This window comes from Callionymus lyra, chromosome 2 (genome assembly GCF_982586985.1).
Source record: "Callionymus lyra chromosome 2, fCalLyr1.hap1.1, whole genome shotgun sequence".
NCBI classification, from domain to species: Eukaryota; Metazoa; Chordata; class Actinopteri; order Syngnathiformes; family Callionymidae; genus Callionymus; species Callionymus lyra.
In genome coordinates, this window is record NC_141819.1 from 7,619,942 (window position 1) to 7,637,993 (window position 18,052).

Genomic DNA, 18,052 nt, shown 5'->3' on the forward strand with positions numbered 1-18,052 from the left:
ATATGAAATAAGAAAATAAAAGAGAAGTAATCGACGCAATAACCATTTATGTGACATGAACAGCAGCCAGTCGGAGCTCTGGTCTCTTTCAATGTGAGCGCAGCAAAATTCATATGTATCAAGAATAATAGGAGCATGAAACTTGACTTCCTGACAGGTTTGAAGGTGTCCTATGTACATATTTACTGCTCAGATCCAGAGACACATTAATATCAATATGATAAAAAATAAACACATGTTTTTAGATACATGAGTGGATAATACATTTTAATTTAAATTAAACTTAAAATATGTTTCTCATTTACTAAAATAATGATCTTTATTTATTAAGACAACATGATGTAAATGCAATTGTTTTCCAGGCATTTAACGCAATTAGGAAAAAACGAGAAGGAATTATAAGCTTGTTTTTATAACGTAACGAACAAAATGGGATCCTTCAAGTCTTCTCTACGAGAGTCACAGACGTTCTTGTGAAACAACATCACGTCAGTCAGTTATATCAAAGTGAAGCTGCAGAATGAAAGCAGCTAAAGCCGGTTTCCTTCATGTGACCACGTGATCGGAGCTATATCCTTAAAAACCCACTTGTATAAATACACCATCACATAATAACTACATGCAAAGAAAACACTCTCATTTTGAAAACATAGTAAGAATAAGTCCATGTGTTTAGCAGGTGAGCCACAAATTCTTATGAAGCTCAGAGACGATCAGACCATCATCATCATCGTCACTACAGTGCTTTAAGAAACTGATTTACAGTTTTATCCTCGTTAAACTTGATCATAAAATGATTCAAATAAGCCAATGATAGCCTTTGTGAATACAATATTCTTGTTAATAAATGTGTATGTAAACATATAAACATTAATATTAAGTCTGGTCCATGTCAGTAATGTTTGAAATATATAACAATATAAACTGTTAATTCATTTCATGATTTCATTTGTTTTTCTCTCGGAAAGGAGAATCTCGGGTCTCGTGGTTCATTTAAATATGATTGACATATTTTAATGGAGGCGTGAAAAGGGATGAACCCGTCTGAATTCTACTTTGATTTTGATAAGGAAAGTAAAAATGCTTGAATTCCTGTTACGCACAGATTCATACATCTGAATATTTTTATGCACTTTTTTCTGGGTTTGAGTGTAAAAACTTTTTTAGTAGGAAATCAATGCAGGATGAGATTTTGACACTCGTTTGAAAAACATGCTCCATCTAACCCTGCCTGTAGAGGGCGCAGAACGTGTGAAGTAAAATCTGTTTTCCTCTAATGAAAACAGGACATTATGAAAGTATTGATTATAGTTTTTACACTATGAGGCGAGAACAACTTTTGATGTTGACAAGAATCACGAGTGTGTTTGTGTGAAGGTGAAGACTCTGCTGAGACTCATGGTGAGGACAGAGACTCCTTTAAATACCCTCAGTGTGAGGAGCACGATGAACAGACCAGCACTCAGAGGTGAGACAAGGACCTCCAAGATTGTCCTCCATGTCTTCATTCTCACTCATTCTACTTCTGTGTTCAAGATCAAAGCAGCAGCAAGAACCTGTTGGACCTGGACCAAGATCTGGACCAGAACCATGCTGTGTGTCTCTGAAGAGTGATCATTCATTGGGGAGATGGATTGACTTCAGAGGAAGTGAAGAGTCTCCAGGTGTGAGGTGAGAGTGAACAAGTGTGAGTCTATCAGGTTCATACACACATTAAACCAGAGAACTTCACTTCACTTCACTCACAACACCAGCAGGGGGAGATAAAAACAAAATTAAAAACCTCAAACGTTACTTCCACAGTTGTAGTGCAGAGGTGGACATGTGCAGCAGTGTGAGGACATCTAGTGGTCAGTTGGTGAATACCAGGATAGAAAAAGATGAGAATTTATCAGAGTTGTGTTTTCATCAGGATCCAGCAGAGACTGTTGTGAGTCCTTGACGTTTAAAGTCTCCATGTGTTATAATATTTCTAACTAACTAACTAATATAAACTAAACAGTTTAGTTTGATAACATTTCTATTCTTATTTAGATGGTACTCTCTGTAATTTTGAGAGGAACCTTCAAGTTAGATCGTCTCCACACTGAAGAGCTAATTCACAGTCCTGACTTCATCTCTTCTTCACAGGCTGGACCATCAGAGCTCAGAGCTTCTCATTGGTCAGCAACATCCCTCACAACTGGAAACCATACGGCTGGTATGTTCATGAACCAGAGGAGGTCTTAATCCTAGAGGTTCCTTTTGTTCACCATCATTCAGCTCAATCCAAGTTAAAGTTTCTGGTCTTTGTGGTTCTTGAGATGATCCACTATCACTCTGAGTTTATTCTCTGTGATTCTGTTCCAGTCACTGGAGAGAAACTTCTACAACTATATGCAGAAGGAGCTGAAGAGAGTCTGGAGGTTTGTGAGTCCAGAGACTCCACAGACTGAGGAGGAAGATGAGAAGTGGAGAATCATCAGAGAAGACTTCCTCAGGATCACAGTTCATCTCCTGAAGGACATGGAGCAGGAGGATCTGGCCAAGCGTCTGTGGAGCAGTAAGAACATGTGAACACACATGAAGAAGCTGAAGAACACTTTCCTTAGATCTGAAGATTTTACTCCTTCTACAATCTTCTGACTCGTGTGACTTATGTCTTCATTCAGGAAGTCTTGCTTCAGAGTGTGGAGGACGACTCAAGAGGAGCCTACAGAAGAAGTTCCACAGTGTGTCTGAGGGGGTCACTAAAGCAGGAAACTCTGCTCCTCTGAATGACATCTTCACTGAGCTCTACATCACTGAGGGGGGCACAGACCAGGTCAACCAGGAGCACGAGGTCCGACAGATCGAAGCAGCCACCAGGAACCAGACCAGACCAGAAACCACCATCAGACAAGAAGACCTCTTTAAAGCCTCACCTGACAGGGAACGGCCAATAAGAACAGTAATGACGAAGGGCGTGGCTGGCATTGGGAAGACCCTCCTGACACAGAAGGTCACTCTGGACTGGGCTGAAGGCAAAGCCCACCAGAACTTCCAGCTCATATTTCCTTTCACCTTCAGAGAGCTGAACCTGCTGAAAGAGAAGAAGTTGAGTTTGATGGAACTTGTTCATCGTTTCTTTCCTGAGACCAGAGAATCCAGACTCAGCAGCTTTGAAGGACTCCAGGTTCTGTTCATCTTTGATGGTCTGGACGAGTGTCGACTCCCTCTGGACTTCCTCAACAGTCGGCGCCTGATAGAAGCTACAGAGTCCACCTCAGTAGACGTCCTGCTGACAAACCTCATCAGGGGGGATCTTCTTCCCTCAGCTCGTCTCTGGATCACCACACGACCTGCAGCAGCCAATCAGATCCCCCCTGAGTGTGTGGACATGGTGACAGAGGTCAGAGGGTTCAATGACCTCCAGAAGGAGGAGTACCTCAGGAAGAGGTTCAGAGATGAGGAGCAGACCAGCAGCATCATGTCTCACATCAAGAGATCACGAAGCATCTACATCATGTGTCACATCCCGATCTTCTGCTGGATCACTGCCACAGTTCTGGAGCACATGTTGAAAAGCACAGAGACAGGACAGCTGCCCAACACCCTGACCGAGATGTTCATCTACTTCCTGGTGGTTCAGATCAAAGTCAAGAAGCTGAAGTTCAACGGAGGATCTGGGACTGACACAGTTTCTGATCCTGAGAGAAAGAAGATGATGGAGTCTCTGGGAAAACTGTCTTTTGAACATCTGCAGAGAGGAAACTTGATCTTCTATAAGTCAGACCTCACAGAGTGTGACATCAACATCTCAGCAGCTTCAGTTTACTCAGGAGTGTTCAGTCAGATCTTCAGAGAGGAGAGAGGACTGTACCAGGAAAAAGTGTTCTGCTTCATCCACCTGAGTGTTCAGGAGTTTCTGGCTGCTCTTCATGTCCACCAGACCTTCATCAACTCTGGAGTCAACCTGATGGAATCAAAACCAACATCTTTACTAAGAATCCTTAGTAGAAAAAGTAAAACAGAAAGGTTCTACCAGACAGCAATAGATGAGACTCTGAAAAGTCCTAATGGACATCTGGACTTGTTCCTGCGCTTTCTTCTGGGTCTTTCTCTGCAGACCAGCCAGAGTCTCATTCCAGGTTTGTTGACACAGACAGGAAGTAGCTCCTGGACCAATCACAAAACAGCAGAGCTCATCAAGAGGAAGATTAGTGAGGATGTGTCTCCAGAGAGAATCATCAACATGTTCCACTGTCTGAATGAAGTGAAGGATACTTCTCTGGTGGAGGAGGTCCAACAGCAGCTGAGATCAGGACGTCTCTCCACAGATCAACTGTCTCCTGCTCAATGGTCGGCCCTGGCCTTCATTTTACTGTCCTCAGAGGAACATCTGGACGAGTTTGACTTGAATAAATACTCTGCTTCAGAAGAGGTTCTTGAGAGGCTTCTGCCGGTGGTTCAAGCTTCAAACAAAGTTCTGTAAGTTGATCAAACACTGAAACATCTCTGATGATATGAAGTGTACACGAATTTTTGCTTTTACTCTTTCATCATTGTTGTCTTGTTGTAAGTAAGTAAGTAAGTAAGTAATATTTATTTATATAGCGCTTTTCCAGACCAGGGTCACAAAGCGCTTTAACAATCAAAACAATACTAAAAAAAAAAAGTATTTACTTTAAAGATCAAGATAATACTGAGAACAACACAGGAGTTCCAGAAAATCAAGGAAAAGCCTGAACAAATAGAAACGTCTTAAGATGTTTCTTTAAGGAGTCAGTAGATCCATCAAGCACAAAGAGAGAGGAGGATTGTTCCAAAGCTTAGGAGCAACAGCCTGAAAATATTTCTCTCCTCTGGTCCTGAGCCGTGTGCGTGGAACCATCAGTAGATTCTGATCCACAGACCTCAGAGCCCGAGCTGGGGTGTAAGGCTGGATCAGATCAGTGATGTAAGGAGGAGCCTGACCATGAATACCTCTGAAAGTAAGAACCAGAATTTTAAAGTTGATCCTGAAAGAAACTGGAAGCCAGTGAAGAGTTTTAAGGATCGGAGAAATGTGAGTTCTTCTACTTGAGCGGGTTTTAATTCTCGCTGCAGAGTTCTGAATCAACTGCAGGCGAGACAGCTCCTTCTTGTTAAGACATGAAAACAAACTGTTACAATAGTCCAGACGAGAAGAAACAAACGCATGGATTACAAGCTCCAGATCATGTTCCGACAACATTTTCCTAAGTTTAGAGTTTTTTCTCAGTTGAAGGAAACAGTTTCTGGTCAGTTTTCTGCAATGTCGAACAAGAGACATGTCTTTATCAAATACAACACCCAGGTTTCTCAGGCTCAGTTTGACGGGCTGACCTAAGTCACCCAAGTACTGACTCAACCCTGGAACCTTATTATCAGGAGCAATCACCAGTGTTTCAGTTTTGTCCACATTTAGCTGTAGAGTGTTTTCACTCAGCCATTGTTCGATTTCTAGCCAACAATTGACTAAGCTGTTCAGCCTCTGGGGCTCAGTTGGATCAAAAGAGCAGTAGAGCTGGATGTCATCAGCAAAAATGTGATAAGAAACATCTGGAAATCTCTGAATGATTTTACCGAGGGGTATCAAGTACAGCAAAAACAATAAAGGACCCAGAACAGAACCTTGAGGGCAAATACACTAAAACTGCGCCCAGAAAGGTAAGATGAGAACCATTCTAACACAGACCCAGACAGTCCCACTTCAACCCTCAGTCTTCTCAGCAGGAACTGGTGATCAACTGTGTCAAAGGCTGAGGACAGATCCAAAAGAACCAGAACAGTGAATTTACCAGAGTCAGCCGACATCATGATGTCACTGGACACTTTCAATAAAGCTGTCTCCGTAAAACCCCTGTGGAAAGGGAGAGGTTCACCATATTGGTAACCCAGGGGCCAATTACATCAAATACTTTGATAAAAAGCCTACAAGGAAGGACGTAATCTGAGCAAGAGGAGGGTTTTATCTTGTTCACTAGTGCCGAAATATCACCCAAAGATACAGCAGTGAAGGAGGACCAAGAGGAGCAGAGGGGCTCGGAGACAGTAGGGGTTCCAAACAAAGGGGGAGAGATTTTCTCTTTGATCAATTTCATTTTGTCAATGAAAAATCTCAACAATGCATTGCTGTCAGCTTCACAGAAGACAGGCGTGATTTGAGGAGCAGGAGACACGAGAGAATTAATCATGTCAAACAAAACTTTGGGGTTTTTCCTATTTGCTGCTACCAGTTTTCTGATGTAATCAGATCTAGCAGTTTCTACCATCTCATTGTAAGAGGTCATCAGATCCCTGAGGTGAAGTCTATGCACCTCAAGTTTAGTGGACTTCCAGAGACGCTCAGTCTTTCGACAAATTCTCTTCAGACTCATGTTGTTGTCATGTTTACAAGGTTGAACATAATCTTTGATAACCTGCCTCAAATTTTCTAAACAAATGATGATCATCTAATAAATTCAGTTACTTTTAATGTTTCCTCAAATAAAATCTTTATATTATCGACAAATAAATAATTTAAAAAGTCACTTGTTAATGAAACTCGTCTCACAGGCTGAGATGCTGTGGACTGTCAGAGAGAAGTTGTTCACTTCTGTCCTCAGTCCTCAGCTCTCCGTCCTCTAGTCTGACTCTACTGGACCTGAGTAACAACGAAGAGCTTTCAAATATTCAAAACTTGCAAAACATGCTGCCAGCAGGTGTCGATAGTGTTCCTACAGCTGGTTGAAACCATCGTTAAATCCAGTAGGATCTGAAAATCCGCGCATGCACACATAAAACAAATGCACGCATGTCACATAAAACAAATGCGCGCACGCACACATAAAACAAATGCGCGCACGCACACATAAAACAAATGCGCGCACGCACACATAAAACAAATGCGCGCATGCACACATAAAACAAATGCACGCATGTCACATAAAACAAATGCGCACACGCACACATAAAACAAATGCGCGCACGCACACATAAAACAAATGTGCGCACGCACACATAAAACAAATGCGCGCATGCACACATAAAACAAATGCGCGCATGCACACATAAAACAAATGCGCGCACGCACACATAAAACAAATGCGCGCACGCACACATAAAACAAATGCGCGCATGCACACATTAAACAAATGCGCGCATGTCACATAAAACAAATGCGCGCACGCACACATAAAACAAATGCGCGCACGCACACATTAAAGAAATGCGCACGCGCACACAAAACAAATGCGCGCGCACAGATAAAACAAATGTACACGCACACATTAAACAAATGCGCACACCCACATAAAACAAACGCGCACGCACACATAAAACACACGCATGCATACACAGACATGCACTGACAAACGCACACACACACGGTGACATGCAAACATAAAACACACGCATGCACGCACACATAAAACAAACGCGGATTTTATAGGTTTGTTTGTGATCTGTAGTTATGCGTTTGTGTGCATGTCATTGGTGTGTGTGCGCATGTGTCAGTGTGTGTCTGCGTGTGCGTGCGTGTGTGTGTTTTATGTGTGCATGTCACCGTGTGTGTGCGTGTGTCAGTGCATGTCTGTGTGTGCATGCGTGTGTTTTGTGTGCGTCCGCGTTTGTTTTATGTGTGCGTGCGTGCGTGTGTTTTATGTGTGCATGTCACATGAAACAAATGCGCGCACGCACACATAAAACAAATGCGCGCATGCACACATAAAACAAATGCGCGCATGCACACATAAAACAAATGCGCGCACGCACAAAAAACAAATGCGCGCACGCACACATAAAACAAATGCGCGCACGCACACATAAAACAAACGCGCACGCACACATAAAACAAACGCGGATTTTATAGGTTTGTTTGTGATCTGTAGTTATGCGTTTGTGTGCATGTCATTGGTGTGTGTGCGCATGTGTCAGTGTGTGTCTGCGTGTGCGTGCGTGTGTGTGTTTTATGTGTGCATGTCACCGTGTGTGTGCGTGTGTCAGTGCATGTCTGTGTGTGCATGCGTGTGTTTTGTGTGCGTCCACGTTTGTTTTATGTGTGCGTGCGTGCGTGTGTTTTATGTGTGCATGTCACATGAAACAAATGCGCGCACGCACACATAAAACAAATGCGCGCACGCACACATAAAACAAATGCGCGCACGCACACATAAAACAAACGCGCACGCACACATAAAACAAACGCGGATTTTATAGGTTTGTTTGTGATCTGTAGTTATGCGTTTGTGTGCATGTCATTGGTGTGTGTGCGCATGTGTCAGTGTGTGTCTGCGTGTGCGTGCGTGTGTGTGTTTTATGTGTGCATGTCACCGTGTGTGTGCGTGTGTCAGTGCATGTCTGTGTGTGCATGCGTGTGTTTTGTGTGCGTCCACGTTTGTTTTATGTGTGCGTGCGTGCGTGTGTTTTATGTGTGCATGTCACATGAAACAAATGCGCGCACGCACACATAAAACAAATGCGCGCATGCACACATAAAACAAATGCGCGCATGCACACGTAAAACAAATGCGCGCACGCACACAAAACAAATGCGCGCACGCACACATAAAACAAATGCGCGCACGCACACATAAAACAAATGCGCGCGGGCACACATAAAACAAATGCGCGCACGCACACATAAAACAAATGCGCGCATGCACACATAAAACAAATGCACGCATGTCACATAAAACAAATGCGCGCACGCACACATAAAACAAATGCGCGCATGCACACATAAAACAAATGCGCGCACGCACACATAAAACAAATGCGCGCACGCACACATAAAAGAAATGCGCGCATGCACACATAAAACAAATGCGCGCATGCACACATAAAACAAATGCGCGCATGCACACATAAAACAAATGCGCGCATGTCACATAAAACAAATGCGCGCATGCACACATAAAACAAATGCGCGCATGCACACATAAAACAAATGCGCGCACGCACACATAAAACAAATGCGCGCACGCACACATAAAACAAATGCACACATGCACACATTAAACAAATGCGCGCACGCACACATAAAACAAATGCGCGCATGCACACATAAAACAAATGCGCGCATGCACACATAAAACAAATGCGCGCATGTCACATAAAACAAATGCGCGCACGCACACATTAAAGAAATGCGCACGCGCACACAAAACAAATGCGCAAGAGCACACAAAACAAATGCGCAAGAGCACACAAAACAAATGCACACGCACACAACACACGCACGCACACATTAAACAAATGCGCACACCCACATTAAACAAACGCGCACGCACACATAACACACACGCATGCATACACAGACATGCACTGACAAACGCACACACACACGGTGACATGCAAACATAAAACACACGCACGCACGCACACATAAAACAAACGCGGATTTTATAGGTTTGTTTGTGATCTGTAGTTATGCGTTTGTGTGCATGTCATTGGTGTGTGTGCGCATGTGTCAGTGTGTGTCTGCGTGTGCGTGCGTGTGTGTGTTTTATGTGTGCATGTCACCGTGTGTGTGCGTGTGTCAGTGCATGTCTGTGTGTGCATGCGTGTGTTTTGTGTGCGTCCACGTTTGTTTTATGTGTGCGTGCGTGTGTTTTATGTGTGCATGTCACATGAAACAAATGCGCGCACGCACACATAAAACAAATGCGCGCATGCACACATAAAACAAATGCGCGCATGCACACGTAAAACAAATGCGCACGAGCACACATAAAACAAATGCGCAAACATAAAACACACGCACGCACGAACACATAAAACAAACGCGGATTTTATAGGTTTGTTTGTGATGTGTAGTTATGCGTTTGTGTGCATGTCACTGGTGTGTGTGCGCATGTGTCAGTGTGTGTCTGCGTGTGCGTGCGTGTGTGTGTTTTATGTGTGCATGTCACCGTGTGTGTGTGCGTGTGTCAGTGCATGTGCGCATTTGTTTAATGTGTGCGTTCGTGCACAGTAAATTTCCAAGTGTCAAAAAGGAAGTGTTAATGTATTTTAACTATTTCATAGACTGGTTTAACTCTTCCAGATGTAACACAACAACAACAGGTGTAAAACGTGGCTCCGAACCCTGCAGTGCTGTTGTCAATATCCAGAGTTAAAACCCAGGTGTTATTTATTCAGTGTAAAAAGTGAATGAACACAGTCAAGGGTCAATTTAACAATATTCAGTGTTAATATCTTAATATGCTCCGCCCATTTCAAATGATCCAGAAGTTTCTAGAGTAATTGGACCTCATGGACCACCGCCATGTTTCCATTAGTAAAGACTGTGGTAAGTCTCTCCATCTGCTGACTTATATTTAAATGAATTAAACGATTTTTACAATTGTATTCACCGTGACTGTACTACCATTCGCTTTTTAGACTTCTAATGTAGATGAATTGCTATGTGGTTCACCAACATTAAGTTACATTCTATTACTTGTAATGCGGTACAGTTAACCTGCGCAGTGAACACCACGTGTAGACACTTGTAACCAATACCACTATGGATTATTGTGTATATTCGGTTTATGGTGCTCGCTCAAAGTAATGTAACCCAGCCGTTTATTTGTTGTTTTATGTTTCAATTATTTTCACTGGAAGTATATAATTAAACCCAGTTGTTATTTTCGTGTTTTATGTTTTATTACTTTTCAATGCATGTATCGCATTAAGACACTGTCGCTTTAAGACGGCCATTGTTTTTTACCTGCGTTCCACGGATGAGACGCGTGGTGTTCCGATGCTTCAGCGGCTCAGAGACTGAGACACGTGTGTGCCAACGCTCCTGCAATTTTACTGAATACACTCGCTTATCACTCCTAGGTGAGCCTAAACAATACGTTTATATTATTGTTTATATTGCTGTGTGTAAATGAATGTTGTGTCGAAGCAGCTATTTAAGTTTTTGTGTGAAACTTGAAGCATTGTTTTATAACTTTATTCAAGTGTATATTTTCGATAGTATTTTATATTGTACTGTTTCACTTTGTTTTGAAAGTAAGTTGCACTTTATATTTTGTTATCGCGTGGTGTTCAGATGCTTCAGCGGCTCAGAGTTCACCGCATCTGTTATTTAACACGCCGATTAAACGTTCGTGCTGTTGTATGGTTAACAAGCGTTGAATGTGTTGAAGGTGCCGTAGCTAAGAATCTTGAATATTAATAAAATAAATCGCCTACCATGACCCACCAATATAGCAAACTTTTTATTGGAATATAAATATATTTTCGTCCTTCAAAATAACAAACAAAATACGTGTGTGAGTTACATTATAATTTAAAAAGCTAAGTTTTAGCGAACTAGCTCTCGTGTTAACGCACCACAGAAAGTTACATTACACGCAATGAAACATTATTTCTGAGTCTTAAAGCAATAATGATATCTTACCTCAATAGACGAGTGACGCGCACCTGATTCCGTCAAGTTATGCACAAACGTGAGGATAAAATGCGATCGATCTTTGTCAACAAGTGTGACGTCATCATCCGGAAGTTGCGTATGCGGCAATTTGAAAACTTTTTAGCTGACGCTAAATTTAAACTAAACTTAACTCGGTCTTTATACAAGCACGCATCTACTATTGTATTCATGGCGCTTTTAAACAAACAAGCACAATATCTCATTGTATTCCTGTGGTGTGACGTCACCGCTGCAGGATCAGTTGATTAGCATGTGTGACGTCACCCCTGCAGAATCGCGATTAATGTTGACAAACGTCACGTAGACGCTCATAATCGCAGCTAAATAAAAAGAAAACATATGTCCATAAACGCAATCTCAATGAAAGCTTCTATTTTCATAGAAAAGCGCACCGGATTATAAAGAGGATCAAGCAAAATAGCACAGACTTTATTTTACTCATTCATAAAACAATGTCAACATTATGGAGTTGAAACACCTAAAAATATACAATATAGTCACTTTTACAGGACCTTTTAAGCATGTTTTAATCCGCGAGAGCTTCTTGACTTCCGCGATGCGTAAACAATCCAAGCTCCAAAAAATTAAAATTAAGCATTTTTACCGATTTATATTGACTCTGTACCTCCTTAAAGTGGTTTGAGGTCGTTAAGCACAATCAGGATTAGAATCACACTGTTGACATTAAACATTTCAAATGAGCTTCATAGTTGTAGAATTACGGTAGCCAAATGAAACAGCGACACGTCACGTTACCAAGGCAACGAAGAGATGGGCGACGCGTCAAATGTAACCCGGGTCGTTTTAATCCGACGTCGGGGGGTGCTCTGTATAATACTGGGTGACCCGTGCGTGTCAATGTGCGTCAATGCGTGCGCGCGTGTCAATGTGCGTCAATGCGCCCGTGCGTGTCAATGTGCGTCAATGCGTGCGCGCGTGTCAATGTGCGTCAATACGTGTGTGTCAATGTGCGTCAATACGTGTGTGTGTCAATGTGCGTCAATGCGTGCGGGTGTGTCAATGCGTATAGACGTGTGTTTATATGTGTGTACATATATGTGTGTATGTGTATAGACGTGTGTGTATATATGTGTGTGTATGTGTATAGACGTGTGTGTATATATGTGTGTATGTGTATAGACGTGTGTGTGTATATATGTGTGTGTATGTGTATAGACGTGTGTGTATATATATGTGTGTATGTGTATAGATGTGTGTGTGTATATGTGTGTATGTGTATAGACGTGTGTGTGTGTGTGTATATATATATACGTGTGTGTGTTTATATATGTGTGTATGTGTATAGACGTGTGTGTGTGTATATCTGTATAGACGTGTGTGTATATATATGTGTGTATATGTGTGTATGTGTATAGACGTGTGTGTATATATATGTGTGTATATGTGTGTATGTGTATAGACGTGTGTGTATATATATGTGTGTATGTGTATAGACGTGTGTGTGTATATGTATATGTGTGTATGTGTATAGACGTGTGTGTGTATATGTATGTGTATATGTGTGTATGTGTATAGACGTGTGTGTGTGTGTGTGTATATACTGTATATATATTGTAACGATCCTGTTTGTTCTGTTCATTAATGTTGCGGGCACTTTAAGAAGGTGAGTCTGTGCGCATGCGCAGTTGTTGTTAGAGAGAGTTTGCGTTCAACTTGTGGTGTGAAGAACGAGCGGCGTTGGTTGTGGCCGAAACAATAACCTCTCTGTGAGTACAGCGAACAAAGAAACAATATCTGTGCAAGACAACCGTCTGGTCATGTGTGGAGGACCAAACGTTACATTGGTGTCAGAAGCGACTTTTTCGGACCTGCTCCTGAGGCGAAGCTAACGGTTATTAGCAACGAACTTTGCGAACGAACGTCGCCGGTATGTACGGGAAAGTGAAGAGCGAAAGTGAGGAGATGGACGTTGGTGCGAGACGACGGGACCATGCTCAACAGTTAAGAGACGCTGTGTTACAACTCTCAGAAGAAGAATGTGCGTCAATGCGTGCGCCAATGTGCAGCAACTGGGCTTCATCAAGTATCAAACAGATCACACATCACACCTACCATGATTTTGTTCAATGAGATGAAAACTTATTTGATGTTCAATCCAGTGTTCAGGTTGACTTCAGTGCTTATGTTTTAGTAGAAGTGAAGCTGTGGTGCTTTAGTTTAATACATGGACACAGCACTAAACTTTGTTGTTGGTTGTTAGTTGTTTTTTTAGATTTTGGGATCAACCGTCACTTTTTAGTAATGGGAGAATTATTTCTCTGTACTGTGCGAGTCGTCCCAGAGCCATTGTTCAGCCTGAAGCCAATACGTTTTTAGGTTGAAAAGTTTGCCCCCCTGAAAAAAATGTAATGCCCCCCCTTAAATGTTTTTCTGCAGCCGGGTCTGTCAGTGTTATACTAGATCCACTCAGTATAAACTGTTGTCAACATTGAAGTCAAATCATCTCCAGAAATGATACTTTGTGATGAAGTCTTAATGTTAAAAGAGACAAATGTAATAATATCTTTAATGAATCAATTCATGTACATTTATATCAAACCTGCTATTCCCTGCATGATGGGATCAGAAACACTAGAATTCTACTTTCTCGGTACGTTTTAGATTTACAACACATGGACATACAGTAGATCTGACTTAATTATTAAGGTCATGTATGTCATTAATCATTTTTCTACTTAATGACGACATCATTAAAAGTGTGAACTGCAGTCACACTGCAAGTTTATGTCCATAATCCTTAGATATTCTCTCCAAATGAGAACAATTTAACAGAAGAGTTTAACATTACCTTGGCTGTAGTCATGCTCTGTAGACAGAAGCTTCACAGGCACAGGTGATCTCATTAGCTCTTCCTGTCTCTCCACCTGCACGCAAAGCAACTTGTACTCTCTGCTGCCCTCTAGTGTTGCTAAAACTATTTATTATGTCCAATAAACAAACCTACAGAAAGACTTAACAGTGTGGGTCTTTCTTTTTATTTCAAGGGTCCCCATTTTGTCTCAAACATCAATATAGCTAATATTTAACACTAATTGGTAAATATCAAACATGTATGCTTCATTACAGTTGAAACAATTGTTCTCTGGTAACAAATATTTATCATTAAACATGTGTGTTCATGTATGATCCATGGCACTCATCATGATGGACAAATATGATGGAAAAACATTCTATTAGTGTCAGTACAGTACACGAGGTTGGAAATCAACGACGCATTTGCGCATGCGTTGTCCACCTACAAGGAGGTTTATAACGGTCAGACGCGGAAGAATCTACGAAACTATCACTGATAGATTCTCAAAAATCATCTGATATAAAATGATCTTTTCTCTCAAGGATAAGGATGCTGAAGGAGTGACGTCACAGTGTCCACTGTTGAAGGATAAGGATGTTGAGTGTCCAGCTGGAAGGAGCAGAGGTACATGTTGTGGTTTATTAAAGTCTCTTTTCATTTTATTAACATCGGTAAATGTAACGCTAAGTTTAAGTGAAGGTATCAAGACCTGTCGCCCTTCCCAGCTATCTTCTAAATAATCCACGGAGGAAAAATTCAGAAAAAAAAGTCTTATATAGATCCAGAGCGGTCCGTAATAGGAACAAAAAAACAAAACAGGCACTCGGGGCGAAGGCAGGGCACTTCTGGAGTTCGGGGTCCCAACAGCAACTAAAACAAAAAGACAAAAGGACTCACTTGAGTAAATAAAAGTGCTGACAACGTCAGGAGTATCCAAAGGATTATCCAGTTCTGATTCAAAGGCGAGGAGCGAGATCGAAAGGACAGCCAACCTGGTCTGGAAACGCAATACTCTGGCGAGTTCTTCCGGGTAGAGACGCTCCTTATCAATGGGAAGAACCCGCCACTCCATCATCCCCAGCCGCGCACCTGCCAGCGTCTGTCACTCAAAACGCAGGACACATGAAAACGGAAAACCACCTTCAAAATAAAACAAAACAATATAAGCATGACACTTGTATGTTGATTCTATCAAATGTATTCTGCCTATTTTAAATGTTGACCTTTTTTCTTATAAGAGTAACTGTCAGGAGTCTTGATGTAAAACGTCACTCAAATTTGTCATTTATTTATTTCTCTCACAGGATTCAGAGTCAATGTTCATTGCACAAAATTTCCATCTCCGTCCTGCACTGTCTGTGATGATGGAACTTACATGGACAAATTGAACCGAGAGAAACATGGTTTCAAGTGTCTCGTCTGTACTGAAGGTAAAGTTTGTTCTTCACTAGAATGATGACTTGGTCAGTATGTAGATGTGATGTAGAATTTGTTATTGACTAACAGGACTGAGAGAGATCAGATCCTGTACCTTCACAGCAAACACCAAGTGTGAACCTCTGGAGGGTTTTTTCTGTGTGGACGGCTCAGTGGACACATGTGTGGCAGCACAGCAACACTCCACATGTGAACCAGGACAGTTCATCATCAGAGCAGGCGAGTTTCACATCCAACATGTGAAATGCAAGAGTGCAGAAACTATAAGACACACACAATGTTCTTCACAGGAACGTCCTCCACAGACACTGAGTGTGGAACCTGCAGTGAAGGAACATTTTCAAATGGAACGTTCACGTCATGTCAGGATCACAAACAGTGAGTGAAGCTTCACAAATGTTTGCTCCAGATGTTTTCTTCTAAACTGTCTCCACTTGTCTTTGTAGATGTTCAACATATCTACGAGAAGGAACTATTTCTTCTGACTCTGTATGTCGAGAAGGTTTGACACCAGGAGAAGTGGCTGGAATTATTGTTGCTGTGATCGTTCTACTGATCACATGTTCTGTAGTTTATTGGTATTAAAAAAAGAAAAAGAGGTAAAAAACAAATGCATTCATAAAAATCACATTATTATATTGATTTGTGTTTATCTGGAGTCATTTCCTTGAATTATTTTTCTCCTTAACAGATCGAAAAGAGTTCAAGAGAAGAAGGAAGGTATGTAAGAACGTTTTTTAGTCATTTATCAAAGTGATTTAATGTTTAAATGTAATGTTGATTAATTTTGCAAATGTCATCACTTGTACAATTAAAATTAATGTCAATTTTGGTTTAATATCTTCAGCACTGCAGTATTTGTGCATCAGAGAAACTATCATTATTTCTTATTAGGAGGTGGCAGTGGAAATGAATGAATGAATGTATGGATTCAACGGAGCATCCGTGAGAATTTCAATTAGTTTGAGCTTTTTTTTAAATCTAAACTGACTTATTTTTTTCTTGTCTTAGATCAATTTATTCATCTGAGAATAAGTCCGATGAAGTCGAACATGTTCCACTAATGGTAGAACCCGGGGAAGACCCAGAACACACTGAAGAACCATGTTCCTCCACTGGGCTGGAAACACAGGGGGGTCCTCCGGAAGAGCTGGACGATGTAACTGGGGAGAAGAAAGTATGGACCTCTCTGCTGAAGCTGCTGCCCCCGTGACAAGAATCCAGATAAACAGACCAGAGATAGCAGACGTTGAATATGAACTAATTGGACACGAGGATATTAAAGTAGATTGTTCAGTCATTCAATAGAATGTTTCAGTTTTATACAACATGAAAAATGTGTTCATAAATGATCTGTTCAGTGAACATAACATATTTCTGGCTGTTTTCATTTGCCTGTGTGTGTAGCTTAGTCTGTGATATAGAAAACAGTTTCTGTCAAAGCTTTCATTAATCTCATAAATGGCTGATCAGTTAAACATCAGCCAGGTTTGAGGATGTACTTCACTCCACAGCCGTCAGTGTTGCTTGTTCTTTCACTGCCCTTTATGTGAGGTCACCAAATTCAGACCAGCACAGATGGACAAAACCCAACAGCACATACAAAGCCACTTGAGAAAGGCAATCATCATGGAGGTGTGAACAGTATATCTTTAGTTAGTTCCTCGTATATTGCATCATAAAAGTCTAACCGTTTACATTTTTATGTTTGACAGACTATCCGATACACAGATGTGGGCTGCAGACCAGAACCTCACGTCCATTGTCCGTATTGTGCTGATACAGCTGTCATGGTTGCATGTTGCATGGATGTGTGTATCTTTAAAACATGTTGAATAACAGAAAAATGTATTCAGTATTCAGTGTGTGTTCAGTACTACAACTCCAATGGGCCTTTTCATACAACGCTAACAAACTCATCTGTTATCGTTGCCGTAAGATCACATCCAAAGTATGTCGTGGCAGCTGATGCGAAACAAGGTTTGGCAAAAACAAAAGTGTGGTGTTAGATTAAAAATTATTATACACTATACGTATACGCCATACTTAAATTAACCCCTTGACGCCTCAATTTATTTGCAATTGTTCAAAAAAAATAATTATGTGTGTTTTTGCTTTCAAGCAGAGACTAAATAAAGTGAAGATTCAATTTTTTACTGTAGAACATAAAATTATTGTAAAATTGGGTATGTCGCAAATTAGCGAAAACGGGCATTGGAGGACCAAAAAATAATAAAAACACATTTCCCATCTTAAGCATGAAATTTTATTTTTTAATGCCAACATATACATTACAGTGGTAAGAAAACAGTAAAAAACACAATGCGTGCGCGTTTGTCAATGTGCGTCAATACGTGTGTGTGTCAATGTGCGTCAATGCGTGTGCGTGTGTCAATGCGCGCGCGCGTGTCAGC

At 41.3% G+C, this 18,052-nt stretch overlaps 1 protein-coding gene and 1 long non-coding RNA gene across 2 annotated transcripts in view; both read left to right on the top strand.

Moving 5' to 3' along the window:
* Positions 1-18,052, top strand: part of LOC148085221 (uncharacterized) — a 337,696-nt gene that overhangs the window by 86,333 nt on the left and 233,311 nt on the right. The window lies entirely within an intron of this gene.
* Positions 15,928-17,688, top strand: LOC148085222 (uncharacterized). The gene is made up of 6 exons (XR_015709467.1): positions 15,928-16,016; positions 16,085-16,237; positions 16,330-16,358; positions 16,533-16,583; positions 16,650-17,273; positions 17,354-17,688. It is a non-coding gene; the product is annotated as an uncharacterized LOC148085222 (long non-coding RNA).